We start from the raw sequence: 20,995 nt of genomic DNA, 5'->3' as shown, positions 1-20,995 counted from the left end.
TATGGGTGTGTTTTCTGTATATGTACTGCGTTTGTGTGTTGTGTTTACATGTGCATGCTACATGTGTTGCATGCGTGAATGTTTGTTTTGTGTGTGTCATATATGTCTTGTGTGTTCTGGTATAAATGTTTATGAGTTTCCTGTATGTATGCACACTGAGAATGAAGGAAAGAAAACAATGCCATGTGGGTGACATTTGCGCTGCTGCCTTCCATCCACCGACACTATTGATCTTGCCAATACAATATAATTTTCTGGGACTCAAAGTCTAGGCAAGAAGCAAGTTTTACAATGGGAGGATTTTATATTGTCCTGGGAGCTAAAATTGGCCATATAAAGTTTCATCCCCGATTAGAAGCATAATTTTTTCATTTTGATACCTTAATCTTACAAAACAAGGGGTACTGGAATAGTGATTTTCTAACCCATGGCATTTCCTTCTGTGCCTGGGTGTAATGAACATTTCCTGTCTTATGCAGAGTATATAATTGTATTTTTATTCTTCCTTAAACTATGGGGATTTTCCAGCATGCTATCATTTGTACAGATGGAAACACTGCATTTCCAAAGAGTGGGAAGTCTTTTCTGTCATATTTTATTGGTTCATGTGGTCATTAAATTTGACAGACTATAAATCCCCTGTTTACCATTAAGCAGATTGTGAATGACAGGATAGCATTTAAGCATTTTTGGCACACAAATTGCAGTTGAGCAATCAATAGCACCATCATTCTAGGAAAATCATTGCTGTAATTGAAGGGGATATTATCATCAAGGGGAATTGCCTATTTTCTTTATATGTAGACCTTATAAAAACTAAAAGTTAAAAATAAAACTAGGGCAGTTCACAGTCGCCATCATTCTGCTTAATAATAATAATAAGAAGAAGAAAAGGCAAAAATAAATGGATGTGAAAGATGGCTCTCTTTTTGTGTGCTGTCTCCTTGGCAGCATACGGCATGGGATATGAAAAGTCATTACCCAAATGTTGTGTCTCTGTCAATCTCACAGCCATGTGCACCAACTATTCATTAATGCTTTTAAATCCGGCCATTATTTTCTCTGTTAGTAAGTTGAGTGTAATTTTAGAGGTCATACAAAGTGTAAACAGTGATGCTGATAAACTATGGCTCTGCAAAGGACATCTATTGCACACAAAGTTGCCTCCTTCCTTGGCTTTGAGCCCTTAGGAGGCTGTTCTCTCCTTCCCCACCCACCTCTCCATGCCCGTTTCCACTGACACTTCAAATCATAGGGAAATATGTTTCCAAAGTTCTAAATCTACTGCCTCCATCAATTACTAAATTATGTTTCTACCATTATGATTTTAATGACTTTCTATTCTCTCTTGCATCATTCCTCATGAATATAATGAGAAGATTATTTATAATTATCAGCTCCACAGTTGGGTACTCTGTGCAAGATAAGTTTCATAGGAACAAAAATTTTGCTTGTTGTTGTCCTTTCCTGCCTAAGCACTAAAACTCTTGAGTGTCACGAACAATGACAGGCATAAGGAAAGCATTAACACATGCTGTGTATATGTGTGCATAAGCACAAGTGTATGTATGTATGTATATATATATATGTTACATATGTGTTTTACATATACATACATATATAACAGGGATGCATATAGATGTGCACATGTGTGTGTTTGTCTGTGTCTATGTATCTGTGTGTAGATGCAATGACTTCTTATTTCCTGTGCAGCTTTTTGACTTGTCACTGAATGCTTTTTCTAAAGAAATGATTTGAAGAGTAGATTATAACCTCTCATTATTAGCTCACTTAATTCAACTTCATTAAAATATCTGAGTAAAAATTCTTTCTACATTCTCATTAATACACAAAAATACAGATACAGTCCTACTCCCAACCTCCCTCAAGGCTTGTTACAATGCAGCAAATGATCTGCCTCTCTCTGTCATTGTCACATAGCTGTCAACAGTTCCAAGAATTCCTTAAGACTTTTGTGTTTTAGTTTCCCTGCTTATTTTATGCCTTAAATTATGTTTTTATTGCTATGACTCTTCACAATGTTGGACTAATTTTTTTCAATGTTCTTCCTAATGCTGCATCCTCATATAAAATTGTAACATTCAAAAATGCAGACTACCAGATATCCCAGACTATGGTCTACACCAAGTTTGGGGGTTCTTGCTAGTTGAAAAAGGTGGAATTCTTAGAATAGCATCTAAACTTCTAATCCTACCTAGGACATCTGGTGTTCTAGCGTGTTTTCATCTTAGTTCACATACATTAAGAAAAAAAAGGTGATGTTTCCTAAGAGTTTAGAAATTTTGTGCATTTCTTCTTTTCTTTTGGGGTAGCTTTGATTTTTGTTTGGTCCCATGTAGGCCCTTTCACAGCCATGTCTGTCACAAAAGTTAAAACCTTGGGATGATTTTTAACTTGAGATCATATTTATAAACCAGAGGACAGGGCATTTAGTTTAAGTTAAATAATATATCCATATATTACAGTTGTGTACTGTAGAGAAGAAGGCAGCCAGAAATAAGTCTAACTTTAGTAGTTACCTAAAGTTTCTTAGTATTCTTCTAACTGTATGCAAAATCCCACATGAAAATTTTGCTTTGCATTTTTGTTGTTGTTGTATGTACATATCACATTGATGTTTATATATGAATTGATATATTTCTGAAATATATTGTTTAAACTTTACTCAGAAAAAAACTTTGAAATAATATTCTACTCTGTAAAATATGCCTCCCTGCTACTCAAACCAAGAAACACAGGAAATCATCCTCTGGGAACTTAGAAGATAAAATAAGTGACAAAAAATAAAAACCATTTTGAAAAGGGTAAGACACAAGGATTAGAGAAAAGAGGCAGTGAGAAAAATATTTCTGGGAAATAACAATGCACTACAATGTGATAGTTTCAGAAATAAAATATACAGAAATAGAAAGTTGAATTCCAATTGTATGAGAAAAACAAATATCCCAAAAATTTGGCATTAGATTAAAGCCACAATGCATTTTAATGAAAAACCTTACAAACACAGGTCAGAATTTTTTTTGATGATCCTTAGACAGGTACAATAACTTCTCTGCTTTTTGTGATCATTACATCAGAAAATAATATTCCAGGGTTTCTAGAACTTGAAGTAACCACAGCAAAGAGAAAAAGCCAACACTTGCCATTCTGCTATGAATAAGTTTATTGCCCTCATGTTCCATAGATGGAAACCTAACATCTTGTAACACTTCTTCATTGTTCACTATCACACAAACACACACACACACACTCACACACACTCCACAGAAATACATGACTGTTTTCTAATATCTGAAGTGAAGAACAACTCTCATTTTATTGGGTTCCCAGAGCATTTGACATATGGGGTTGACTAGGCTAATGTGCAATTGTTGGAAATAGTTACATCATCAGAGGAAAACAAGTGACTCTTTCCACTATGACCTAATATAACCCTTTCATCAGAAGTTCAGAAATCTGAGGCCAGTCCATCTCTAGCTACTAGTCACCAATTTACCATTTTCATGAAAGCATTTCTCTGGGCTTCTCCCTTCAGAGCAGAAAATTCAACACAATCCCTGGCATAAGGCACCCAGATCCCATTTAGTAAATTAAGATTCCCCCCATTTTACATAATCTGTGTCAGTGGATTTGAGTTAGGAGAACCACAGACATCTGTGAGCTTATGTTTCTTTGGCAAGTATCTTGTATTTCACATCATTTGGCTAATGAGGTTGTTATTTTACATCCAACTTTTGTAGGGAGTGCACACCACAGAACACTATTAGAATTTCTCTTCATTAATGGTCACAGACACCTGGAAACAGATTTAAGCCTTTGTTTACGATTAAAGGAGCTCAAATTCCTTAGCCTTTCAAAGATAAACAAGCCTTGCTGGCAACCATTCTTTGTTTTCTTCTTGCTTAGCAATGAGCTAGCATTCTTGCATTAACAATGCTTCTACTGAAATCCATTGATCAGATACCATTGTTGATAAGGGAGCAGCATAGGGCACCTAAGATAGTAAGTGGATTCATGAAATGGCACCTGTAACCCTCAACACTGGAATATTTCCCTTTTTCCTGTCAAAAGACACATCTAAAAGCCGCAGAACTTAAGCTGCCATTTTGAAAAAGCTCCCCCCGGAAAAAAAAATCAGCTCACATGTCTTTGACACACTAGGCTATCTACTTGTAAGCTTCTTGCTTTAAGAGAGTCTTACACCCCCTCTGTTGCTTAACCTTTCATTCATAGGATGATCTGTTGTATATGATTGAATCCTGTTCTTAACTTTTATATCCAACAAGAAACCTGAGGTCTTTTTGCCCAAAAGTAATGTACCTTCTTCTGATTCTACAAATAAAAATTACTAAGATAACAGATCCTCAGCATTAAGTCAGGAAGCTAAGGTACAGCCCAAGGTGACCATTATCCCATAGACCATCTGTATACTGCAAAATAAAAATAGCATCTTCATTGCACCTACCATCATTTGTTCGTATATACTCCTCACATATTTTAGAGGCAGGCATTATTAACAGGCACATGCTCAGAACGTGTGAATACTAACAAGAACTTCACAGTCTGCTGGATATTTCAAATAAAGAAAGGCTGAAAGTAATTGTGATAAATGTTTCCTAACAATATAACTAGGGCCATACATAACACACAAGCCAGTCTGCACAGCCAGGCAAGGCTGCAAAGAAAATGTAAAGTATTTGTTAATTCCTAAAAAAATGAGTGGGGATCTGCCAGACACCCAAATCTGGGCCAGGTGACATTCAGGGATATACATCAACATGTGGAGAGGCTCTAAGACGTCATGAAAATTGTGAGGATTGGCTCTCAATGAAGAAGGAAATGTCAGTCTAAAATATATGTCTTTTTGCATGATTCTGAGATTCAAGACTTTTTCACAAAAGCACTTGTAATAAAGAAATGGTTATCATCAAATGGTTCTTGGGATTAACAACAAAAATGATAATATCCTTTGCTATGCATGGTGACTGGTTTCATGACCTTCACAGAACACCATACTCACAGGTGCTCGCATCTCACAGATAAAATGGTGTCGTATCTGTGCAGAACTATCCCACTCTTCCTATATGCTGCAAACCTTCCCAGACAATTTGTAACATCTAATGAGCTATGAGGAGTTATTAAAATATATTATTCAGAAAACAATTAAAAGAAAAGCCACCCATGCTCAGAACATTTTCCAAATTCCAGCTATTTCCCACTCAAAGGTTTGCACTTACAGATGCAAAACCTACATAGACAAAAGCTGATTACAATGAAGTACTTACATAAAGACAATTTGGAGTACAGGTTGATGTAAGAACTACCCAATGGGATATTATTATAATTATGCTACTTCAGGTGATAAGATTACAATCATAATAGAGGATTTGAAAGAAGTGGACAGATTCAACAAATAGGAAGCAGTTGTCTTTGGATGGGGTGACTAATTGGATAGCAGAGAAAAATGAAGATGTTCAAAAATGTCTTCTTTGTCTCTGGTATGGACACTTGAATGGATGCTATCGTATATTACCAAGAAAAAGAAATTACAGGAATTTGTTCTGAGAGAAAGATTATTGCTCTGCTTATCAAGTAAAGGTGTACCATACTCAAGTGAAGATATTTAACTGAGTACAGAGGACTAATGCTAAGAGAAGTATGAATGGAGTCCTGATGTCAGATGTGTGACTAGTGCATAAATTACTTTATATGCATTTATTGACAAACTTCCATTTCTGTATTCTAGATCAGAAGCCCATGCATTTCTAATAAGTGGGAGGTGTTATTACATAAATTATTATAATTGCCTAAAAGCTAGAAATACATTACTTAATATACTCTCTCTTCAATCCAAATAAGGCAATTAGAAGACTAACTTTTTTAGACACTTCCATCATTGCTGAACAATCTATTATCTCATTGATCTCTTAAAAATAAACACAACACCAGAAATTTACAAAGGCCATAGTTGTCCCAAATTGCCTTGTACTGTTTGACTATCTAATTTCTGCCTGTGTCAACATCTATGAAGGATTAGCTCAACAACCTTGTCAGTGAAGGAACTGATTGAGAGTAGTTACTTAGGTGGAAGGCTAACTTTCAGTAGGATTGGATTTTGACTTTATCCCATTGAACACCAGGTTTCAAAATGTTTTTGCAAGAAAAAGAAGAATAATCTCCCCCCTCTCTAACCCCTCTCTAATTTTTTAGCTTCCTTACCTGGAACTCTGAAAATTAGAAGGAAAGGAAAAAAACAAAAATAAACAATAGGTTTCCTAAGATGCTCAGTGCTGAGCAGTTCAGTGCGGGATAGAAGCTAGGTGTACAATCCTTCTTATCAAATGTCAACAATTTCAGATTAGGGACAGCAGAAAATGAGGTTCTAAGGCTTCTGGGAATCACTACTTGAGGGACAGTAAACAGACGAGAAAGGAAGGGCTATCTTGTTATAGGGTCATCTTGTTATAGAATATTTGTCTTCTCAGGAGTACAAAACCTTCCCCAGAAAAGGAATTGAAGAAATTTACCATTTCTGGCTTGAGTTAGTAAGGAGAGCTCTGAGATACTATTTTTCTACATTTATTGCTTCCAAACACAATTGATCCTCATGGAATATTCTGGGTCCTTCATCTTTGAGAAGTGTTAGCATCAGCTCTTTCTAAATCAATCCCAGTGACTGCATACAAATCTTCTATAAGTGTGTTAGATAAAAACTGCACTCAGAGATGATGCTCACTATTCAAATCCAGGGCTAGGTTTTATAAGTATGTCTTTAATTTTCATAAGAGAACTCAACAATAGATGCTATATTTCATCACTTTGTAAACTAATAAGTTAAAATAGGCCTGAAAAGTCCATTTGTTTTCATAAAGCTCACAGTAGGATGTTAATTTGGAGTAACCATGATGAATGATAATTTAACTTCTATGGGAACAGCAAAATACTCTGTCCATCGTAGGATATCCAGGTCATGATTCAATTCTTGCCCTGCCAAGAAATTCACACATTAATTAGATGGGTGGAGGGGTGGGGAAAAGCCCTACTGAGACCTCATTTCAACTTTCTCTGTCTATATCCCAACTGTTAAAATTTTTCTCCTCCAAATTTTACTGTTTTAGATTCTGCTCATTTAGTGCAAGTGACAAGGCTTAAGATAAGTAAAATCTTTTCTTACTAAGTCATTTCTTCCAGAACAAGATCCCAATTAAGGACGTGAACTCTGTATTTTAAAACCATTCTAAGTAATGAGAATACAAATGGAAATATCTGCATGTCTTAGTCATATTCACTTTTATTTTTAAATATATTTCTCACAATTTATGTGGTACATATAGGTCTTCAAGATACTGTTTTTGAATATTTTTCACTTAAATAATTAAATTAAGAGTAAATTTTTTTGTTCTCCCATAATAAAAAGTACTAACTTGAGAAACAAAGACTGTCTTTACATAATATTTTTATTGATTATTTAGGAATTTTATATCATGAATCCTGATCACAACCACTTCTTAGTCTTACCTGGTCTACCCCTCTCTCCTTTGTGAGCCCCCCAGCAGAAAAAGAAAGTCCAATTTGTCTTATCTATATGCTCACTGGAACATGGTCAAATTCCCAATAGACAGTCCTTTAAAACTGAGACCTTCTCCACCCAAACCCTTACCAGAAACTTCAGTTGTGGAAAGCTATATGCCAGCATCCTTATCACAAATGTAAAGAATGTTCTTCCTTCAGTGACTTTTTGTCCAGGTTGTTATGTTTTGGAGAGAGATGGGGTGGGGGCCATTGTCAGAGAACTGTCTATGTATGGCCCTCTTTCGTAACTGTGAGTCCAAGATCATCAATATCATGACAAAAGTAGCTTCCTTGCCCTTTAGTGTCAGCAGGAGCATGAATCATGAACTTCCACATGGTTTCTGGCAAGAACACAAATCATGAACATTCACACTGTCTTCTGTGTCAGCACATGCCACGGACCTCAACATGGTCTCCAGTGGCCTGAAACACATTTAAAAAATAATATTAGATATGGTTTTTAAAGTTCTTTTCATTTCTCAAGTGATTATAAGATTTATACATGTATTCTTTCAGTAGCCTATTGTTTTAACATCAGGACAGTGGCTGCATCTTAATCTACTGCTATTTCAGCCAGCTGTGGCCTCTTTTCCCCTTCCACTTCAAACTAGTGTTCCCTGCTGACAGATTAGCATGGAACTGTCCAGGGGAGGAAATTCTGAGAAATGTCTTTCCATGAGACTGACTACCTATAGACAAGAGCAGCATGGTCCCAAGTTTACAAGTAAACACATTCTCCTGCAAAAAAAAATCTATGGAGATGAAGAACCCTACTTTCCAGCCTTAAAAATATTCACTGAAACCCATTCATACTTTATTTTAATTAGGGTTGTCTAGGGGAGGAAAAACCAAGGTGATAAATTAATACCAGATTTTAATAAGTCAGTTTAAAATAGTAACAACAGATTAATCACACCTGAGAGCTGAGAAACCAGCCCTTGTGACTGAATGCCCCAATAGTCCAAGTTGGAGACCCATAGTAGCTGTCTCTCATCACTAAGTGGGTGACATCACTAAGTGGGTTATTCACTCCACAAGGTACAGTGCCTCCATAGTCCCAGACAGAAGCCCAAGGGTAGTCACTAGTCCATAAAGAAAGTTTGGAAACAATGGTCTTACAATCAACTAAGGAGTCAGCAGCAGCAGCAGCAAGGCTCATCATCAGGTCAAAGGCAACAAGGTAGGCCAAAGAGTACGAGACAAGATGGCCTTCTTTCTCCCATGCTCTTCTTAAATTTCATCTGCTACCAGAAGGTCATCCCACATCAATTGAAGCAATCGGGACGCTACTTATGAGGTTCCCTACTCAGGTGATTCTCAGTAGTGGCAAGTTGACATTAAAGCCAACCATAGCATGCTTCATTCTATAACATCAAGTGATATCTAAAGTTCATTGGAAATCAACTTTACCTTTAGACTCTATCAAAGTCATGCAATAAAGAGTAAGTCTTCCTGGGTCACATTTTATTATCTGTTTGTCTTGCTGTCGAAATTTCCTGCCTATGTACCCCAATGAAGATTTGTGGCCTGAAATATCATGCCTACAATGACAACTTCAAAATCTGCATTTCCCATATGTACTTTTCCAGTATCTAAACAACCAACCTTCATTCCTTTCCTACCCTTTAATCAAAACTGTACATGATTGCCTTCCTGTTGTAAATAGCAAGGATACTTCTGCCCTTCATCCTCACACAGCCAATCTGTTGTGTATAATGCTTTTTATGTTTTTTACCTTTTGGGGGGCACCACCTAGCTCCCAAATAAATCACACACAGAGGCTTATTTTTATTTATGAGTGCCCCGCATTAGATTGGCTTGTTTCTTGCCAGTTTTTCCTAATCTAAATTATCACATCTGCCTTTTCCCCTGGGATTTTATCTTTCTTACTTCAGCGTATCTTTCTTTCTGTCTTACTCCTTGACTGGCTGAGTGGCTAGCCTGTAATGTCTTCCTCTCCTTGTTCTCTTGTTGCTTCTCTTTCTCCCAGATTTCTCCTCATATTTATACTCTCTGCTTGCCAGCCCTGCCTATCCTTGTTTGTGCCACACTATTGACCATTCAGCTCTTTATTAGGACCATCAGATGTTTCAGACAGGCAAAGAATCACAGCTCCACAGAATTAAACAAATGCAACATGAACAAAAATCACACACCTGAAAATAGTATTCTACAACAGTAAGTCCTTAAAACAACACACCTTTACAAGTTTTTACCTCAAGTCTTTTCTGTTTTAGACAGCTACCATTCTCACTTAAATTAAGAGCCAGACTCCATGCAGTGTCCTTCAAGGTCCTGGGACATCTGCCAGTCGGTCTGGCCTTGCTTTTGTGATTCCCCATACCTACCTCACTGTAGCCATCTTGTGGCTCCTGTCCAGCCAAGGGTAATCCTCTATCAGTGATGGTACTTGCTCTTCTCTCTGCCTCCAGAACCCAGTTCATTCGAGATTCTAATCAGATGTCACTTCCTGAGCGAAGCCCACCATGAGCTCTGTATAAAATCATATATTGCCCAGGCATTCTATTCCATCTTCTTAGTTACCTAAGTTATCCCATCATGTGTCAGTGGATATCATTTATAGATTTTGTATTGTTTATCCAACTATATTTTATGCTACATGAGAACTTTTATCCACTGCTATACCCACAGAACAAGTAAGAGATGTCAACACTTTTTTACATACAGATTATTAGCTGGTGAGTGGATCCAGGAAGGAAAGCATAAGGAATATAGGAAAAATAGGGCAGACAAGTACACCTGTGAAGAAAGTATCTGAGTTAATCATAATAAATAAGCCTATTACAATAACCTGGAAAGAAATTGTCTACTTCACAGTGACTCTCATTTATCTAAGGGGAGCACCAACATGTCTAATTTGCAATATAGCAGGTGATTTATGTTTTATTTGACTGTACATTAATATAAAATATTGGCAGGCTGTGAACTAGCTCTGCTCCATGATACAACACTGCTCTTAAGTTTTGCTAAAACTTCCAACATTCTCTCTCTCTCTCTCTCTCTCTCTCTCTCTCTCTCTCTCTCTCTCTGTATGTTTGTGTGCTTGTGTGTGAATTGTGTGTGAATATGTGTGTTTACTTGTGTGTGGAGGGTGACCTGGAGGACTCAACAAGGGATTCAGATATGACAGAAAGTACCCTAATGTGGAGCGATGGCCTAGGGCCTCTTTTTATTTGATAGTTCCAGACCATGTCTTCCTAGTTTTCTCAGACTGACCTAGATTTCATTCTGCAGCTTAAAAAAAAAAAGCTGTGAACCTGTGATCCTTCTGCCTCAGCCTCACCTCCCAATACTGAAATTATAGGCATTTAGCCACCAGATCTGGATGTTTCTGACCTTCAAAATAATAATTTTCTAAATAAAAATGCCTACCTTTACAAAGAACTTCCTTTGACAAGCATTTGTGCTCAAACCTCCTAGTCTTATCCAGCGACAATTTCTCCTACAGGTCTTTCCACACCCTTTCTCCCCAGCATTATATACTCTCCTGCCTATTCATGAGTACCTCCCACACTGATTACAAAGCATTATGTTGCACCACAGCCACACTTCAAGGACCACTTCCCTGACCCACCTTCTCCAACTCACATAGGTAGGCAAAGGGCCTTCCTATATCATACCATGAATATAGTTAAGGAAATAACTATATGCATCAAATAACTGTCTCAATTTCTCCTCTCATTTCTGTGCCTATAGTATTAATTACATTCTTTATGAATGATTCATTCAATGAAGGAATGACAGTGAAGTAAATAAATTGGCATGAAAAAGAGAAGAAATAGCATCAAATTCAAATTGCTTATATACCAGTGTTGTAAACATCTTCAGTGAGAAAAATGCATTAATTTTTATAATGTCACATACCTTGACCTCTGAGGAACAATACACATTTAATTTCCTAATGTGAAAGTATGGTTTGGAGAAAATTAAACCAACAGTTTCCTCACTTGGGTAATATGCTTTATTTTCTCCAGTGAATACAATTATAATATGTTTTGATGACTGTAGAATTTTTCTTCAGTGAAAAATGGAAGGATCAAATAGAGCTTAGTCACTAATTTATGTGAATTTGTAGCTTTGGAATTTTTAAAGAATGAGATTTTTACTCCTATTTCTATAAAAATTATGGAGCAACTTTTATTTCAATTCTGTCTATCTCTTGATACCCTCTCTCAGTACATTCTTGTTGGCAGGTGTATTTGTCTTACTTGCCAAGTGAGTCACTTGAGATGGGAACATTATTTTATGAGAACTTACTTTGGTCAAGTTAATATGAAGAAAATATTTTTAAAGTTGCTGTATCATATGAATATTCAGAAAACCATTTCCCTATTTCTAACTATTGATAATCTTCAAAAAATTAAAATAAACAGTACTGTTGAAATAACTTTTACCCAAGGTTAACATGACATTCAAGGAGCCAAAAAGGTAAATATGATTTTTGGTGGTTTCAAATGCGTATTACAAATTCCTTCACACTTCTGACCTGGAAATCCATTTGATCTTATTTTAGGTCTTAGTAATTAATTCACTTATGCTGAATATCATTGTAGAAGTTGGAATATCACCCTATCTACCTATGATAGATTCAATAAAAGGACTACATCCCACATATAAAGCTATTCAGTCTCTCACACTGCTTCCCTTCCTTCCTTCCTCCCTTCCTTCCTTCCTGCCTGCCTGCCTTCCTTCCTTCCTTTCTTCCTCCCTTCCTTTCTTCCTTCCTTCCTTCCTTCCTGCCTGCCTGCTTGCCTTCCTTCCTTCCTCCCTTCCTTCCTCCCCCCCCTGTCTCTCCTTTTTCCATTCAGCCTAATCAAAACTGCTGCCATGCTAGGACACAGATGAGACAGTCTTGGGAAGGCTGCAGCTGCTATGCTGCTAACAGTGTCCTATTCATGTAGCAGTGGAGAATTGTACATGCCAAGGAATATAGGATTTGACAGCATGTGAGAGGGCATTTGCAAAGGAATGAGAACCTTAATCATTCATATCTTCTTAGTCCTCACTACTCTCTACACTTTCAGTAGACCTACCTTGTGCTGTACGGCTTTAGACTTGACCTGACTAGACAGACAGAGGAATGAAGAAAGAGCAGACACCAGACACAGGAACAGAAGATCTCAGATCTAGTAGGTAGTGTTCATTCTGCTTGAGCAACATCAATTATGTACAACAATCTGAAACTTAGTGCTTTTCTTGTGTGCAGTAAAGGTAGAGCGGTCAGTTTCTGTAGGCAAGCAGGCTTATGTTGCAGCCACCCAGGAGAAGCAGCTATGGTTGCTAGTTTTGCACAATGTCAACATTCACACTTGGAACAGCTGTGCCATCCACCCAAGCCTCACCAGGAAAGACTTTGCTGTTGTCATTGGTCTGGGACATTGGGTCTTTAACATAGTCATGTTCATGTCACCATCATCCGTTCTTTACAGATTCATTGTGGAGAAGAGGCAGCTGTGAGTTAGTAAGAAATGAAAAGTCATCCATTATTTCTCTATTTACATAAGTAGCATTGCTAACCTTTCAAATAGTCATGTAACAATTCTTCCAAATTATTTTGTTCTTCTATGAAGAGCCAGCCTACACCTGAACCACCTCTCCCAATATCCTGAGAATTGTTTGGCCCTAATCCTGGGCTTTGTCTCTCAGTAGATAGAACCCATCCCTATGAAAGAGGCCCATGTACCTTGCATCTTCCTCCAATAGAATCCATCCTTATGTTTATCACAGTTCCTTCTCTAGGTCCTGAGCTCTGTTTATCAGCAATAGAACTCATTCTTGTTGTAAAAATCGCAGGTGCCTTTCTGCATTGCTAGGGAGTTTTGTATGTTTTCTACCTAAAACTTTGTTGTGATAATTGTCACTTGGAAACCCCATCTCAAAGTTTCACTGTGCTTAAATTGTAAGGGAAATAAACCATGAGGTCAGTCTCTGGAAGTCTTGACCCAATGCCTACAAAGATGGTACTGACTGGAGTTTCAGTCCACCTGGTAGAGATCATCTCTCCGCTGGCTGTGAGACATGTGAGGGGGGATCAGACACTGTCATTTAACAGCTTTATTTCCAAACATGCTACCCTGAGTCCCTTTCACTCCCTCTCCTGGAATGAATGGTCCTTGAGTCTTAGAGGCAATTCTATAATCAATTAGAAAAACACAAACAATATAAAAAGAGAATATCACTGAGAAACTTGAAGCAGCAACTTAGAAAGAATGATGTTTAGTCATGGACAAAATTTTGAAAAATGTGTTCTGTCTCTTTATGGTCATAAAACCTATGCAAATTAAAACAAGAGTTAGATACTATGATACAACAACATTTATTTTAGAATGCCTTTGTAGAAAATGAACAGCATAAAATGAAGGGGATTCTGGAACAACTTTGTACAGACACCATCACCACTTTTCAATACATGGAAACAAGTGCAGAGGTCCAAAAAAAAACTGCACACAGGATTGTGTCATAATTATTTAGAATACCTCCAAGTTGGCTCCTCCCCTAAAGGACATCAGCCATAGAATGGAGTTGTATAACCATTCATCATTCACACAGTAGAATACTACCTAGCACAGAGACAAAGGGTAGATAAAAACAACCATTACAACAACTTAAAAGGGCAAAGATGTAACTATATATAAAGCTAAAATAGACCTAAGGAAAGTAGACTATGGCAAAAAAAATCAGGGTTGTAGGTGGAGAGAGGACAGTGAGGGGGAGAGTTGCCTCTGCCTTCTTCCTTGACCTTGGAATAGTTTCATGGCTATTTTCTTTGTTAATTATTCCTTAGTAAATACATTAATGAAGTTTTCTGTATAAAAGTTATGATCTAATTTTAAAATCCTAAGAAAAGCCACAATAAAGAGGCTGCGGGCTTCCAATAATTCTGCATGCAACTGAACTGAATGATAATGTAGTCTGTGTAATCTGTTAAGCTTTTCAGAAAAGTTACTTATAGTGATATAGAATCAAGGAATGCAGGGGTGGCAGGGAGGCCTACTCAATGCCCGAGGAGCATTTTCCCCATTCATCAGTTCTTTCTTTTCCTTTCTCGTTCAGTATCAACTTGCTATGAGAACATAGGTTAGTCGCTATCTGTCTGTCTGTCTGCCTGTCTCTCTCTCTCTCTCTCTCTCTATCTCTATCTATCTTTCTGTGTGTGTGTGTGTGTGTTTGTGTTAATATTTCTCATTAATTTCTTGGCTTTTTTTGAGAGATAGTTTCCTGAAATCCTTCTTGCTTGTTACTGTTCCTACACTGTAACTCTGGTAAATGTGGAAAACCAGAAAGGTATAAAGATGCCAGCCCTTTCCTCAGTTCTCTTCCTATGAGAGTTTCTTACTCTGCATAAACCACCACTGTTGGACTTCCTAACCTCTTATCCTCTGCTGTTGTGTGAAACTATCCCTATGGAGATGTGAACAAATGCTTCTTAACACTATATGGAGAATAGACGACAGACTAAATTAAGTTCACCAAAGTCTGCTTTGTTGAATTAATGAGTTCTATTTGGTCTATTTACAGTAGTATGTGTTAGAGGTTACTTGCAGGAATACAAATACCTCAAAGACAATTGCATCGACAAAGACCACCAAGCATGGCAAAAGTTCATGAATGCTGGAAACCTGGAGTGAAGTGCACAATGGACAGACAGCTCAATAGGTTGCAGATTGTCCTTTCTAGGTAGTTAAGTTGTTTTAACCTCCCCAGGCAGCTCAGTTTGTCAGAGTGTGTCCGAGCAATCTTTTCTGTTTACATATGCTTGGGGAAGGAGGGACCTAATGAATCTGATCAGTTTCAAGAACTTCCTGAAACCACTGAATTGTTTGCTTCTTGAGATTAAGAAGAATCTTTGCAGGATGGAATGTTCCATCCTCCTTTTTATATCCCACTTCTTTACTTTTTTAAACAGGACTTCTCTGTGTTGCGTTGACTCTCCTGGAATTCTATCTGTAGATGAGACTGGCCAACTCAATCTGTAGAACAGACTGGCCTGGACCTCATTGAGATCCACCTGTCTCTGCCTCCCAAGTGCTAAGGAGCCTCCTTCCTTAAAACATCCTGACATTTCATTTTTTCTCCAATATCCTGTGTTTTCATGATTTTCCTTTTCTTTTGTAAGGGTTAGAAGGCAAGCCTATCTGAGGATAATTCCACAGAACTAAGTCTTTCAAATGTCCTTCTTCAGCAACAGTGGCAATAGCAAAGTCTTTCATCTGTCTTGCAGGTTTTATTTTAACTTCATAGATTTCATTACCTAGTAACATATCCAGAATCATATGTACTTAGTTCATATAACTTTATATAAATGGAGTTACTGTCTTAAGCGCTTTAATTTGTTCGAGATTTACAACTACTGTATATTTGCTTGTTACCCATTCATTTAAAAACTCCTTCCCCATGACTCAATGAGACTTTCTATGCTATTCTGTCTGATATCAGGAAAGATGAGGTAGAGGAAAAGGTAGAGGAGAGACAAATAAAGAGGAAGAACTATCAATAACTGTTTTTTCTCTTTACTCTTTGATCTTTGGGGCCCACTACCAAGCTCCCAAATAAATACATAGAGACTTATTTTTACTTACGAGTGTGCAGCCTTGGCTTGGATTAATTTTAGCCAGCTATTCTTAACTTAAATTATCCCACCTACCTTTGGCATCTTGGATTTTATATTTTTCTATTTTTGTGTATCTCTTCTTTCCCTCTTATTCTGTGTCTGACTGTGTGACTGTATGACTGGCCCTTAGTATCCCCTTCTCCTTCTCTCTTCCTTTTTTCATTCTTCCCTTATTATTCTTATTAATGTTTCTATGAGCCAGGGCTGTGTTGTTTTATAGGATATGATCAACATAAGTCATACTTACAGGTGAGGAAGCTTAAAGTAAAGGAGTGCAGGTTCCAGAATTATAAAAGTTAGTAAAAATCATTTCTTTGAACGTTTGTATTGTCTTCTATGTTTTTATCCAAAAGTTGCCACTTCCTCCCTCATAACACTATCCTTTCTCCTATCTTATTCCTGTTGTGTAAATCCAAAATCAATTAGCTTTTTAAAGGTGAGTTAATTTTATTTCAGTTAATATCTGTAGCCTCCAATACAATGCCCTAGACAAAGAAATACTCAGGAGAGTATGTTAACAATTATCAAAGAGCTTAAAACAAGCAACAACATTAGAACAGTAATATTTAAAATGTCAGCTAATATGAGATACAGGATTTGAAATTGTAGGGCAAGTCTTATGAGTATGATAGAGAAATCAGCATATCATACTACAAGCTGTAGAATAAAATAGTTAAGAATGTGTAGCAAAAGACATGTAAGAACTTGGAAGTCAGAGACTCAGATAAATCTCTTTACTAACTATGAAAGCAAGAACTGGAACCAGTACTCATCCTCTCAGAGATGTCCTCACATCTTCACAAAATTGAATTGCATCTGTCTAAAAGGCCTGATAAGGAGAAATGATTTGAACAGAACTGAAACTGTAATGTGCTGTCATTTGACATTATGTATACAACAATAATATATGACACAGATGATTGACTATGATATAGGTTGTACTTGAAGTGCACAATGTCCCCAAATGCTCGTGTTGAAAGCTTGTCCCTGGTGGGGCACCTATTGGGAATAGATTGGATCATGATGTCCTAACCACTTACATGGAACTATCCACTGTTCCCTTTAAGTTCAGTGGGCTGTTAGGAGAGGCAGCCCAGTTACATGAATCAAGACACTGGAGGCTGGCTGTCTTGAAGGGTATTTTTTGTTTCCAGACATTCCCTTTCTCTGATTCCTCTCAACTATCATGTTAATAGCCTCTTCCAACACACATTCCTGTCACTCCTAACAGGGGCCTGAAAGCAACAGACCCAGCCAACTGCATTGCTATGCTAGCACAAAATGTAAAGATGCCAAAAGACTAAAGCGAATACCTAGACAGAAATAGGAGGCGTGAGATTTATTGAAACTTCCTAGCAGGAGAATCTAATTGTGTCAGCTTGGCCAGTGACTCTCCTGTCTCTACTATGCTTCTCCACATCGCTTCCTAATAAGTTGTCTGATTTACACTGCCTAAGTAACAACATCCTTACCATGCTTTGTCTGTGTCTGACCTGTGTTCCCAGGAGCAGCTAACTTAGGCTAAGTGTAGGGAAGTATGTTCCCCTTTTTAAATAACATCAGTTTGCCATGAATTTGCCGGAATAAGCTTTATCTAGAAATTAACAGTCTCCATCTGCCCTCATAGTCTGTTGCTTGAGAAGATCCCTGAGAAAGGAAGGAGATACCTTAAGGACATAACATTTATGTCCCACATTGTTCAAACATCAAAAATGGACTGAAACCCATGAAATTTAACCATAAAAAGCCTTGCCTTCCTTTCAACTTTTCTCCCCTGGGTGTTTTGTCATATGGGTAAAAAACTAACACTGTGAATAATGCCATTTAATATTATGGCATGCTATAGTGATATATCACATAATACCAGTCTGTAATTTTATAATATATTTTCTGCAAAAAGCCCAGAGTGAATTCTCAAAAAAAAAAAAACCAAACTCTTATTCTTTAAAGAAAATATTGCCAGTACGATTCATGTGAAATTTTGCCTATTTCCTCATCTTCTGTTTTCCCTCCTGCTTGTCACTTGTGTCCCCAGGCATATGTCCTGTCAGAAGCAGGAAGTATTAATAACTCCCTGAGGGGACATTTTTCCTGGGGCTTCTTTTCCCCTGACTTTTCATGCTTCCATGAATGTATCTCAGACTTGTTGCTCCAGACCTGACGCTGTAATATTTGAATCCCATTAGCAGCTTGTTTAATGGTGATTGGAATTTAACTTTATCACTGATTATACCATTAAAATTACATTTTTATGACCTCCAAGAAGCACTTTGTATTCAAAATAATTCTTACTAAAAGTGAACTCCTAAAAATAGATTTATATTGTGAATATTGAAAATACTATCTTTTTAAAAAATTGAAAAATCGACACATATTCATAATTTTAACTATTTAGACAAGTTCTGGACTTGAGATGTTACAGATTTTTTTAAAGCCTTTATGAGCTGACTTTATGCCATGTCTGTTCTAAATATTTACAACAAATTGGTTTCTTATGCATTCTTTCAGGAAATAACATGTGAACACATACATATGGTCCTATCTACTCATGAGCCCCACCTACTCATTCATATATTTCAATTTAATACTTACATAATTACTCAGGAGCCAGGAAAGAAGCTCTGTGTTTAAGAATTCAAACTGCTCTTCCAGAATACCCAAATTTAGTTTCCAACACAAGTGACTCACAACTCCTACTAACATCTCCATGGGATTCATCACCCTCTTTTAGCACAGGCACTCACAAAGATACATACATACATACATGCATACATACATGCATACATACATTCATTTAAATGGATACATACTGTGAATACTTTTCAATAAATGACTTATGTGAACTACATATGTGATAACATAACTATGGATTGCAGAGGTATTTATATAAATTCCTCTAGGTTAAACTTTATTTTCATTGCATTTTGTTGGAAGGATACCTCATATCTTACAATATGATGATACTGCTTATTAACACTTTGACTTTCCTCGCTATTTTCTAGCTACAAACAGTGTTTCTTGGAAAAAGATTTTGCTGTCCTTACTGCAAACACGGACTGACATCCACACATCCACATGTGCTTTGTAGAGAACAAGACAAGTTCCAGTCAGGGTACAAAGACTTTTCCATTGTAGAAGCATCTGTTTCCAAACGTTTGACAATAGATTAGGAGAGTGCCAATTTCATATTTGCACAACAAATGATACTGTGATGATGTGAAAATTATACTTAAACTTTATTTCAATTTCTTAGAAGAAAGTATTAAATTCCTTGAAATCCCAGTAACGATGGGTGTTTTGATGTTTAAAGTGTTACTGAGAACTTAAGGTTGGGGTCCCAGGAACCTTTCACAAGTGAATTGGTCTAAGCCATGATTAACAGGTTGGGATTTTTCAGCTCTAGCCTCCACTACCTGGGAAAGCAGAGACACTAAGTTATGTTCATTAACAATGACTTAAAATTTACTCAACTACACCTGTGCTACACTTCCTAAAACTGAAAACAAAACAAAAAATGACAGGACTTTTGAGCTTCTGGGTGCCAGAACACAGAGGCTTCTGGATAGAGGTACATGCAGAAATGACAAGGAGGGTTTTCTAATGCCTCACTCTCCTCAGCTTGAGACTGATGTACAAATAATGTCTCAACATTTTTACAAAAGAAGCTTTCATCCTTGCCTTGAGAATGGCCATGGGTACCAGGACCACACCTTGAGGGCCATGTCCTTCAAAAAGGGTCATCCCCTTTACATTCTACCACCTTAGAACCTGGGCTGATTCTGAAACCAACCAATCATTATCACCATTATAGGACATAGAGAGCCTGATTTTGCAGAGAAAACATGATTGAATCATTGAGAGATGACTAAAGTACTAACTTTTCCCAATGGCTTGATCGGTACAGTCAAGTAAATACTTTGCAGTGGAAAATGTGCTGTGGGAAATTCACCACCAATGGGAATCTTCACAACTGAAGATAATTCAAAACTGTGTTTCATTATTTTAATGTTGTGTCTTCAGTTACAATAAGTCCAGTAATTAAATCTCATATTGACTTTTCCCAGGCTCAGTTCATCATATTATTAATTCTTTTCCTCTTACAACAATGATGGAGATTTAATTTTTAGATGAGAAAATTAACTAATGGGTTGTTTCCCAGCCTTCACTTTGGATTCTAGTTTTGATTGTTTCTGTTTAACTCAAAACTTCCTTTTTCCCTATAATACCATATAGATCACATTAGTAACCCAATACATAATCTTCATATTCATTTCCTTAGCTTTATTTTCCTTCTTCATGATGCTATTTAAATACAATAAAATATTTAACTTTTCTATTTAAAATAGTAGCATGTTCTCTTCATAGAAAGTGAAATAAAAAATATAGCTCCTATTAACATTTTCCAATCACTGCTGCTTATTTTTCTTTTGTATATTGAGTTTTTATTAATGAAATTAGTTCTAATTGATGTTTTAGTACACCCACTCTTATAAGCTACTTAACTTGTCATGTATTTCTTTCAATCCCATACATTTGGTCAGTCTCAAAATTTTCAAATCATTTACCTAAGTTCTCTTGGAATAATTTAGTTTGTCTGGTGGTTACATGCATCCTGGCCTGTTCATATCTCCCATGACACAACTGTACTGTAGAGTCTATCACTCCCTCATTTCCTCAGTTGCCTCTTAATTTTTACTAAGACACAATGTAATTCAGAACTTAGTAATTACTAAGAGGAACATATATACTTGGTTTTCAATTGTTTCCTTT

General features: G+C 36.9%; 1 long non-coding RNA gene across 1 annotated transcript; it reads right to left on the bottom strand.

Annotated features, from left to right (window-relative positions):
- Positions 1-6,689: 6,689 nt before the first annotated feature.
- On the bottom strand, positions 6,690-8,946 carry LOC110340511. The gene is made up of 3 exons (XR_002382302.2): positions 8,713-8,946; positions 7,682-8,016; positions 6,690-7,008 (listed from the first exon to the last, which is right to left on the bottom strand). It is a non-coding gene; the product is annotated as an uncharacterized LOC110340511 (long non-coding RNA).
- Between the last annotated feature and the right edge of the window lie 12,049 nt (positions 8,947-20,995).

The sequence above is a fragment of the Mesocricetus auratus genome, unplaced genomic scaffold (assembly GCF_017639785.1).
Source record: "Mesocricetus auratus isolate SY011 unplaced genomic scaffold, BCM_Maur_2.0 Super-Scaffold_100011, whole genome shotgun sequence".
Lineage (NCBI taxonomy): Eukaryota > Metazoa > Chordata > Mammalia > Rodentia > Cricetidae > Mesocricetus > Mesocricetus auratus.
This window is presented reverse-complemented; position numbering and strand designations above follow the sequence as displayed.